We start from the raw sequence: 11651 nt of genomic DNA on the forward strand, positions 1-11651 counted from the left end.
GGGGGAGGAACCCAGGCACCTGAGGGTTTTTCTTAATTCCACAGGGGATTTTAATGTGCAGCCCAGGTATAGAATGACTGCTTTACCCTTTTTCTCTCCATTCCTCCCAGCTTTCCAGAGGAACACATGCTGAGTGACAAGAAGAGTCCTCATTATTTATGGCATAAGTCCATGGCCTTGCTTCTCCCATAGAAAGAGACAACAATAAGAATCCATGTAGCAAAAGTCCAGCAATTCATTTCCCTTGGGCTCCCTGACAGCAGCCAGATGGTGGAAACTCTCCATGTATCACGGAAGCCAAACTGAACCCTTTCTGGGGAAATCCATGTTACCTGAATTACTGCTGGGAGGAGGTGCAGTAACACGTGAAGACGATTCTGGTCCTTAGGGTTAAGTGTTGATTTAACAAAACTCATCAGGATGCCATCATAAACCTGTCATAATTGTTTCGTAGAAGCAAGTGCTTTATGGGAGCAATTAATTTCAACTGCTAAAAAAAAAAGGTTAGACCTCCTGAGTAATCAGCCAGGCAACAAGAAATAAGTGAGCTGGGAACTGCTTTAACATACCTTCTGTCTCCTTCTCTGTTCAAGTATTTGGAGCATCAAGAGACCAAACTGTACTTTAAAAGGCCTCCTTTTCCTAATAACCAACCTCATTTGAGGGTAAACATATATTTAAGTACAGACATATTATACTATGTTTCTCACTCATTTTGAACTTTTCAAAATGTGATGTAAGCAGTGAGGAGTATCTAAAGACCCTTTATCTCTTTTAAGGCCTTAACACACACACACACACACACACACACACACACGCACACGCACACGCACACGCATGCGTGCGCACACACACACATGCACACGCACACACAGAACCAAAATGCCTTACTTTGCCAGACCAAACAAAATACAGGCCTCAAACAATCTGAGCATCATTTAAAATTAAAACCTACGAAGTCAGAACTGATCCTAAGTCAACACAAAGGACACAAAAGAATAATTTTCAAAAGCACAGGATTGCTCTCTGGAAATACTATCCCTCTTCCTGTTTCGCCATGATGGTAAATTGCAACAACAACATAAAAGCATGATTCATGAATATCAATATTTCTTGCCTTTTTAAATCATACACTGGCATATTCTTCCTCGAACTTTAGCCAAATTAAAATACACAGATAATGATAGTTTTACAATAAGTGGTTCCAAGATGCAGTCTTTTCAAGATCCTCAAAAGAAAGGCACTATAAAAAAAGTATTGTGATTATTATTATTATTACTATTATTTCAAGCACCCAGAAAAACTACAACCAATGATTAGCCATAACAATTAAACTAACAATAATGCATCTGGAATAAGCTCCATGGCAATATGTACTTTGCACTTAATAGTTTGAATTAATTCAGTCTGATGGTGTTAGACATACCAGTTTGGAACTGGAGAGCACCAAAATTCGCATTAGCTTCCACTTTGAAAGGTATTATGAAAAAAGAAGGAAGAAAATGAGGCCATAAACTGCAGCGGTAAATAGGCAGGGCTTATAGATGATATGGTCAGGACAACTCTTAGCTATTATGAATTCAACAATGAAAACATGAAGGCTGGTAGTTCTATCCTCATACATTCCTTCAGTTAGTGATTGGGCAACCCATCTGAGGCAAAAGATCCGAAGCCCTAATATGAAGGCTATTATATTCTCTCTGCCCATAACATTCTTTTCCAGTAGATGTGGAATAGAGGAAGAATTTATAATTTTCAGCTTACAGACCTCAAGAAATGAAAAAGGGGAGTGTAGGTAGGGTGGGCATAAAAGGTGGGGCGTGTCTATGGCCATGCCACCCTAAACGTGCCTGATCTCGTCTGATCTCAGAAGCTAAGCAGTGTCGGGCCTGGTTAGTACTTGCATAGGAGACCACCTAGGAAGACCAGGTGCTGTAGGCATTAAAAAAAAAAAAAAAAGTGGGGAGTTACTACCTGATTGCCTTACTTATTCCTATAAATTTATAGATAATTTTCTCAGGTTCTGCTGTCTCCTGTGAATATACTCTAAGGCAGAGTTTCTCAACTTTGGTACTGTTGACATTTTGGCCCAGGTAATTCTTTGTTGTGAAGGGCTGTCCTGTGCATTGTAGGGTCTTTAGTAGTGTGTAGGCAACTGAAAATATCTCTAGACATGGCCAAATGTCCTCTTGGGGACAGAATCACCCTGATTGAAACCGTTACTCTAAGATTTTAATTCACCTGTTAGTGGGTAATTAGGAAGAAAAATAAGAACACAGACCAACTTCTAGAACTTCTTTATCATTAGAGATGAGCATGCATTGAGCTGCCAGCTATGTGCAAGACAACACTCTACTCGGGACACACCGATTCCTCCTCCTAATATTTTTGCACAAATAGGCTTGTAATAGATCACACAGAAATTTAGAACTTGGCATCCTTCTATTCATTGTGCAGAAAAGAGTTAACATAGCCGACCTGACATAGCCTACACACAGAAAGGCCTGACTGCCAAGTTCCCTTGGTGGGAACTTGGGCTGGCGAACAGTTCCCTACAGTGATATAAAATTTTCCCTCAATGATAGGAGTGGTTTAAATGTGATTTAATTGTTTGTACAAATAGTATGGTTTATGCCGAATACCAGCTTTCCATCTGGGAGTCTGGAATTTGGGATATGCTAAGCAGATCAGCCCCTGGCAGAAGCCTTCTGCAGAGTCTCTAATGAGCTTCCTTGGTAAATAATACTTGATGTCTCAGCTCACTGCTGGAAGAATGAAGCACATCTTGTGTGACCCCACTGGAAGAGAACTCTTAGAAGCTTGCACCATGATTTTCTCCATACTTCATACCATGCGCCTTTTTCCTATGCTGATTTTACTTTGAATCCTTTCTATAGTAAACCATAATTCTAAGTAAAATGACTTCTGAATCCTGTGAGGACTTCTGGAAATTGGGGAAACAGGTTAGTTTTGAGGTCTACCAACACAGTCATTCATCAACAAATATATTTTGTGTGCCTCTATTTCTAGAACAGGGTTTCTAGCAGAAAATTAAAGTAAATCTCAGTCCTCACAGAACTGAGTAGTGACCAGGAAGCATTTATTCTAGCATACTTCAAGTTTCATCCACAGAAAACAAGCCCTACAGCATCTCTCTTTTGTTTATTTTTATAACAGCTTTTTCTCAGATATAATGCACACGCCATGCAATTAATCCATCTAAAGTGTATAATTCAGTGGCATCGTATAACCATCATCGCTAACAATTTTAAAAAATTTCATCACCCCATAAAGAAAGCCACATTTGTTAGTAGTCACTATCCATTTCTCTCCTGTGCCTCCCGGACCCCCCCTCCCCCCAGCCCTAGGCAACCACTAGGCTCTTTGATGCCTCTATGAATTTGCCTATTCTGGCCATTTCATATAAATGGAATCAGACAATATGTAGCATTTTGTGACAGGCTTCTTTCATTTAGCATAATGTTTCAAGGTTAATCTATCATGTAGCATTTTATTGGTACTTCATTCCTTTTCATTGCTGAATAATACCTCATTGTATGGGTATACCATAATTTATTTATCCATTCATCAGTAGATGGACATTTGGGTCATTTACACTTTGGAGCTGTTATGAATAATGCTGCTGCAAACATTCGTGTACAAGATTTTGTGTACACATGTATTCATTTCCCATGAATAGATATCTAAGAGTGGAATTGTTCGGTCACATTTCTGTTAAACTTTTAAAGAAATTTTCAACTGTTTTCCAGAGCAACTGCACCATTTTACTTCCCACGAGCAGTCTATGAGAGTTCCAATTTCTGCACAGCCTCACTAACCCTTGTTATTATCTGTCCTTTTGATTATTGCCATCCTAGTACATGTGAGGTGGTATCTTTGTGTGATTTTGAGTTACATTTCCCTGATGGTTAATGATGCTGAGGATCTTCTCATGGGCTTATTTTCCATTTGTATATCTTATCTGGATAAATGTCTATTCAGATCTTAGCCCCGTTTTAATTGAGCTATTTGTCTTTTTGTTATTGAGATGTAAGAGTTCTTTACATATTTTGGATACGAGTCCCTTATCAAATATATGACTTGCAAAAAATTTCTTACATTCTATAAGTTGTCTTTTTATCCTCTTGATGGTATCACATGAAGTGTGAAAGTTTTAAATTTTTATTATATCCAACTGATCTATTTTTTATGTTACTATACTTTTGGCATCATATCTAAGAAATCATTGCTAACCCAAGGTCTTGAAGATTTATTCCTATGTTTTTGTTTAAGAGTTTTATAGTTTTACTTCTTCCATTTAGATCTTTGATTCATTTTGAATTAATTTTTGTATATGGTGGAAGGTAGTGGACCACCTTCATATTTTGTACGAAGATATTCACATTGTTATGTGGCATCTTGGAATCACTGCCAGAGATAGCTTCCTGTAATTTTTGGCTAACCAAGTTATTAAACAGATACCAGTACATAGAATCTAGGTATATGACTAACTAATCTAGGTATATGACTAATCTAGGTATATCACTTTACATTAGTAATATTTATAATATTCTGCTATTTTTGGAAGCAGCATTACAATTATTAGCTAATTAGTACTACTATTATTAATTGATATGCTACTACTAATGATAACTAGCAACTATTTAGTAATTAGTATGTGTCAGTCACTATGCTTGTATTTAACATGCATTAACTTATGAGCACTTCGCATGCTTGGACTGATTGATATCTTCCCACAAACGTCTTGAAATAGATAGAACTCTATCTTGCAGATGATGACACTGAGAATGAGGCTACCAATCTTGCATTCCTTAGGTCACGGAACTAGCAGGGAAAGGATGATAAATTGAGGAAAGGAGCAGCACTGAAAAGTGAGGCCAAAAATGTCTGATAATGATTTCTAACAAATAGTAGATAAGCATATATGCAAAATACCCAAAAATGAACAAGCCAAAATCTAGCACTAGTCAATGGCATTCCCATATCTGGTCAGGGAGCTGACAACAAAAGTTCTTCTCCTTTTCTAACCCAAGATAGGATTAGAGAAATCTTACCACTCAAGATATCACTCAAGATTGATCTGATGGCTGAAAAGGTTTTGTCAACACTCCAAAAATTGCATTAGTGACTAGGTGATTGATGAAATGAGTCAATTAGAACTGGATTAGAGATCCAGATATGAAGCCAATTACTTCCAATCTGAGAATCAGGAATTCATTAAGCAATAGTATAACAGATAGCATCAATTTTCAAAACTACTCTTTCTCTGTTTGTCTATAGGGCAAAATGCAAGTAAAATAGCTTTGAAAAGACTGAATCTGTATAGCAATTTAATCTTAGAAACATTGTCCCAGATGTCTGAAACTTTTGCTCTCACTAGCTCACTTTGTTCCCAGATTTGGACGTCTCATATGGAGATTCTGGTGAGTTTTCAGTGGGGAAAATGTGGACAAAGAAGTAGGTTGACTTACCAAGTTAAAATAGTTTTATATCAGATAATCCAGGGTTCCTCACTTGAAGTCTAACCCTCTTTCCCTATATCAGCTGCATCATTAATATAATAAACACAGTAATAATAACTGACATTTTTTTAGTCTTACATTATATCATGCTCTAGCTAAGCACCTGAAAAATGGCAACTAATTTATTTAATCCAAAGGTTTGAGGTAAGTACTACTATTCATCCCATTTTGTGCAGAAGGAAAAGGAGATGCTAGGTTAACTGACCCACATAAGGAGTGGAGTGAGGCCTTGAACCCTGCAGCCTGTCTATGTCTTATTAATAGTGTCTCTTTAATGTTTCAGAATAGAAGCAACTAGACATATAAGGGTTAAGCATGGCTAGACCAACTCCAAGTTGAGTCTTTTTTACACAAAGCAAACTGTCTCCAATATACTTATAATAACTTTATATACCAAATAACATTTTGAAGTTTATTTCTTTCCGACACAGAAACATCACTGCATCTCCCCTGGGATTTTCAGCAGGCTGTTGCAGAACTGGTCTAGGCTTAGCAAGTATTGCTTTATCATTCTTAAATAAAAACCATTATAGAGAATGCAGAAAACAATTTCCCTTTCAGTTTCCCCACTTCTACACATATTGAGAAAGATGGATCCTTAAGGTGCTGAAGGAAAGCTCACAATATAATAAAAACTCAGCATCAGAAATGTTCCAAGTCCCTCTACTCTCTTCCTGTATTTAGGAAACCACAATTTAATATAGGGCTCAGCCCTCTAGAGAATCCAGTGTATCAAACTGTTAATACATTTTTATATATTTTAACTGAGATAAACAAGAAAGAGATAGAGAAGCCAGGGCACCTATGGCAAAGACGTAATTACGATAAGACTAATCCAGCTAACAGCAATAGAGGCAGATAGTGACTCTACTGTAATGTTATTATATAGTTTGCATGGTCAGAAAACTATATCAATATAAAATGTGAATGAGGCAGAAGTCTCATTATAGGAAAACTTACTATGTGACTCCAGGAAAACTTACTATGTGACTCCAGGAAATAAAGCTCATCCAGGAGATCAAAGAACATTATCTTATTACTAAAATATTATCCAAATTTATTTTGTAAATTGAAACCTGGATCAAATCATTTGACTACTGAAAATAACAGAAAGGAGCATATTATGCCCATAACCAAAGAGACACAGATGCCTCAATTTCCTTTCCTTTACAGAGCTTAAACCTTGGGGCAAGCCTTTAAAATTCTGTAGATAACCTAAAACTTCTCCTACCAGCTCTAAATTCATGGTTGTGCTATCGACCATCTCATACTTCTCAGTCTTGACCACAAAACACCTTGAGATACATATACATTGCTAAAATATACTATTTCTCAAACTTGACTTTATCTTCTACTCCAGTAACCTTGTCAAAAAATGAAGATTACTCTGGTCACTTCGTTTTTGGCAAATCCACATTAACTCCTTTCTTCATATGTTCATTAACATTTCTGTTAATAATACTTCTGACTCTAAATTCCCACCTTTTCAGACAGGTCAAACTAAGTCCTTTAGTTTGCCATTGAAGCCTTTCCCTAAAGTCTTTACAGATGAAAAATCATTAAACAATGGTTTCTATTCCAGCTAGATGGAAATTCTCTACCATTCTCTCTATACTCTTCTTGATAAACTGTACCTACTACTTTTTGCTTCTCCCAGGAGGAATGCGAACTCAAATGCCTATTGCACTGGGATGAAATATAAATAAATGAGTAAAACAATCTAGCTATAAACAAAAAAGACAACTTAATTGCATACTCAACACACTATCTCCCTCCTCAATTTTTTTTGTAAGAGACTTCTCAAAATTTATTTTTCATTTTCCAAACTTTACTAGAGACATAGGTATACAGAAGTGGTCTCAATAGTGCAAGCATGGTGCTAGATGGCAATTGTCCTTTGAGCTCAGTGTTAGGAGGCTTCAGGAAGAGGTGGAGACTGTGGCAAACTGTCTACTATGACAATTGCCATTCACCTCCAGCCATTTGTTGCCTACTAGGAACTTAGGCTAATTGCTGAGAGGTCCATTTTTTATATAAAAGTTAAAAAAAATCTGCATTTTATATGAAATTCCCAGATTTTCTATTGTTTTCTAATATCTACATGAAATCTTTCATTTTTCCAATATATTCTATTTTTATATTCTAGTGTAGTAAACATCTGTTTTTTGTTTTTGCCAGAGAGCTGATAGATTAAGACCTCTGAGTTATGCCATCTTACAATGAGTAGCTTTTAGTTTTTCACCACTAGACCCCACCCCAACTACGTATCCTTTCCACCAATCTATGCTCATCATTTCCTTTAAGACTTTGCTCAGGAAGATACTTCCTCCACATAACCTTACCTGGATTACTCTACATTTCATTCTTTATGATTAAACTACCATTCTCTATACTCTTCTCTCTAAATGCTACTTGCTACTTTTTATTAAATTATTATCAAGTGATAATGTTTTATTCCTTCAGCCTCTGTATGTACATTTTGTGCTCCATTTGTGAGCCCTCCAACCCCTTTTGGAAACTGAGGACACTGCCTCCTACCACCTTCAGATCTTGGAAACTGAGGGCACTGCCTCCTACCACCTTCACCCCTTGTTTCCCCTGAGGATTCTGCAGTGTTGTATACCCTGCAAACATTAGATGTATACTTTGGACGAAAAAAAAAAAAACAGTTTATTTGTTTAATTTCACTAGGCTAGAAGTTTTTATTGTATATTCGGTACACTTTTGGATCAAAATAGACAGTCTAAGTCAGGTCTCCATAGTTAAGGCAACCTCGATGATTCAAACACCAACAGGACAAGCAAGGCAAAAGAGTTTATCTGGGCAATGAAAGAACCATCTGGGCAACGAAAGAAGAACCATCTGTTGATCTGAATCATCTAGGTCACTGACCCAATCTTGCAAACATTCAGTGTTAGAATTTAGTTTGAAGATGTAAGTAGGAAAGGAAAACATTACAAGTGCCATCTCTTTCATGTCCTGGGCCTGTGACAGACATCCTTAATTGATCATAGCATTTTTTTCTGCTAAGTCTGAAAGAAACTTTAGAAACTTTTAAAATAGCACTCTACATGGATCTTATCTAAGAAATACAGTTGGTATGTGAGTGGAAAACCCTATCATATCGACAAGATACATGTCAATTTTACGGGTCCAAAAAAAAAAAAAAGAGTGAGAAAACAATACATAAATGCTGCTACTTCTTGACTTCTCTATATTTTAGAAGCTAGGTGACTTAGAATGGGGAAAGTTAGTTATCTAGAGTTGAAGAGTTAAGTAAGAGCTGAGAAGAAAAAAGTATTTCTACTTTAGTGACTATGCCAGATTTACCTTCCTCATTAAATTTTAATTCTGTATGAAAGATTTACTATATGATGAGGAGGCTTATGTCGTGCCTTGTAAAACATAATGAAATATAGAAATGGTAAATGACTTCACAGGGACTTATAATTTAAATAAATAAATAGCTATATTTATACTTACTTTGAAGGGGATGTTTCATTTCTCAAACACTGAAACAAAGCAATTTGAAACAACTCAGACACAAAATGGCACAAAATGGCTAGCATCAAGAATTACTATGAAAAGCTACAAGAACGTTATCAGCATTTATTAAAACAAATGATCTCTCAATACCAGGGAAAAAATTAGAAATTGGTCGATTAATATATCACTTACAAGAAACCAGAAATTACTTTTCAGAAACTCTGATCCCTTTAAGCCAAATCCACAGACAATAAGAAATCAGTAAATGATAAATCACAGCCCAATGACAAAACTGAGTAACTTGGTGAACATCTATGAGTTCTGCTTGCCCTAGCATGCATTCCTTATTATGCTGGTATTAGTATTCTGACTGTCCTCTGGGGAACCTCCTCTTTCCAACTCTTAGAGCAAATGGCGTGGACGGAGCTAACTTCACACCCCACCACCAAGTGTGGACAAATGACCAATCAGTATATTTCATTTGATGAATGATTCAGGAAGCAAATCGTTGATTCAAGTCAAATTAATACTACTTAAATAATATTCAATCCTGAAATTTAGACTGGAACTATTGGTAAAGAAGTGTATTTAAAAAAAAAAAAATCCTACTGGCAGTCTAAGCTGGTAATATATAAACTTTGAGCCTTTGGTGGCCATCTAGCCACCACAGAGACACTGCCTACGCTTAACACCAACCTAATGGAAGCAGAACTAAGAGATGAGAGAAACAGATTTCTGATGCTATCTTTGAGCAACTGGACCCGGCCATCCCTGAAGGCAAAATAGATCTAAACTTTTCAACTAGGTAAGCCAAAACCCCCTTACTTTCATTAAGTCACAATTAGAGCCGAGATTCTATCATTTGCAAAATAAAAGTGTCATAACTAAATGCAGATAGCTAATAGCTTATTTCATTATTCGGTGCTGAACCTCTCAGCTTTTGCATCAATGAGTTAGAAAGCTTAAATTCCAGTACTGATGGGCTATTTCTTATGTAATGAGCCTGGTAAGTCTCAGTTCTTCCATGTCTCTATTTTTTCATAAAATAGGGGTTAAAAATGGTAGCCCACAAAAAATATATACGAATGGCCAATAAACACATGAAAAGATGTTCAACATTATTAGTCAATAAGGAAATGTAAATCACACCCACTAGGATGGCTATAATCAAAAAGATAGACAATAACAAGTGTTTCCTAAGATGTGGAGAAATTTGAAACCTCATACATTGCTGATGGGAATGTAAAGTGGTGCTCTGAAAAACAGCCTGGCATTTCCTCAAAAGTTAAACATAGAGTTACCATATGACCCAGCAATTCTACTCCTAAGTATATACCCCAGAGGTAAAAATGTATTTATAAATGCAAACAAAAATTTCTATACAAAAGTTCCCAGCAACATTATTCATAATAGCCAAAATGTGGAAACAACATAAATGTCCATCTAGTGGTGAATAAACAAAATATAGTATATCCATATAATGCACGGATTACATAATTTCTTTGTTTTTAGCAATAAAAAGAAATGAAGCATGAATACACTCTACAACATGGATGAACCTTGAAAATAGTATTCTAAGTGAAAGAAGCCAATCACAAAAGACCACATACTGTATGATTTCATTTATATGAAATTTCCAGAATAGACAAACCTATAGAGACAGAAAGTAGAGTAGTCATTGCCAGGAGCTAGGAGAAGGGGAGGATGAGTAATGATTGCTATAGGTACAGGGTTTTTTTTTAGGGTGATGAAAATATTCTGGAACTAGAAAGCTGTGATGGTTACATAACTTTACAAATATACTAAAACCTAATTGTGTACTTTAAAAAGGGTTAATATTATGGTACATGAATTATATCTCAATAAAAAAAATTTTTTGGTGGAAAGAAATGGTAGTCTATTCTGATCCTAACAATGGCCATTATAAGAAATTCATAATGATAATTATAAAAATAACCATTCTTGGGGGAAAAAACTAAGGAAAAAATCCACAAATGCAAAGGCCTACTGTTTTTAAAGCCTCAGCAAGTGTTAAGAGAATGGCAAAACAAAATTACCAAATAGATTTTCTTAGGTCACTTGACTTCCTTTGTATCAAGATATGGTCAACAAATATCAAGCAGGCACAAATAAAAGCTATTCGGAGATCTCTTGAGGTTAACAGCATGTAACATATTGCTACTGCACCAGACTGGCCAGTAATATTGTTTATGCTACGCTTTCACAGCTATATCAGTCTCCCATTAAACATTCTGAGCCTCCTTATTAATGCATTGTCTGGATAAACTGCATTGTCCAAAATGCGGCTCCATTATTACAAAAGATGCAGAATGTAATTAGTATTCCTCTTTGCATAAGCAACAGCTTCCAAAAATGATGCCATATTATAAAGCCTTAATTAATAAACAAGAGTTGGGCCATGACCGGTTACACTTATCTGAATTTTATATTGTGAAAAAAGACTACTGTTCTAATTCCGTTTACAAATATCTAAATTCTGGCTAGCCTACATGTAGACAATCTAAACAGAAAGCCTGAGAATTCTGTGTTGCTAACAGCATTGTGTTTCTACACCAACAATAGCAAACAATTAACTGCCAGGACGTAAACCATCCTGAGAAA

General features: G+C 36.1%; 1 protein-coding gene and 1 pseudogene across 7 annotated transcripts in view; one reads left to right on the forward strand and one right to left on the reverse strand.

Annotated features, from left to right (window-relative positions):
* FHIT (fragile histidine triad) overlaps nt 1-11651 on the reverse strand; it is a 1380266-nt gene that overhangs the window by 955039 nt on the left and 413576 nt on the right. The window lies entirely within an intron of this gene.
* LOC111738640 lies at nt 1823-1941 on the forward strand (annotated as a pseudogene).

Source organism: Pteropus vampyrus, unplaced genomic scaffold (genome assembly GCF_000151845.1).
Source record: "Pteropus vampyrus isolate Shadow unplaced genomic scaffold, Pvam_2.0 Scaffold41, whole genome shotgun sequence".
NCBI lineage: Eukaryota > Metazoa > Chordata > Mammalia > Chiroptera > Pteropodidae > Pteropus > Pteropus vampyrus.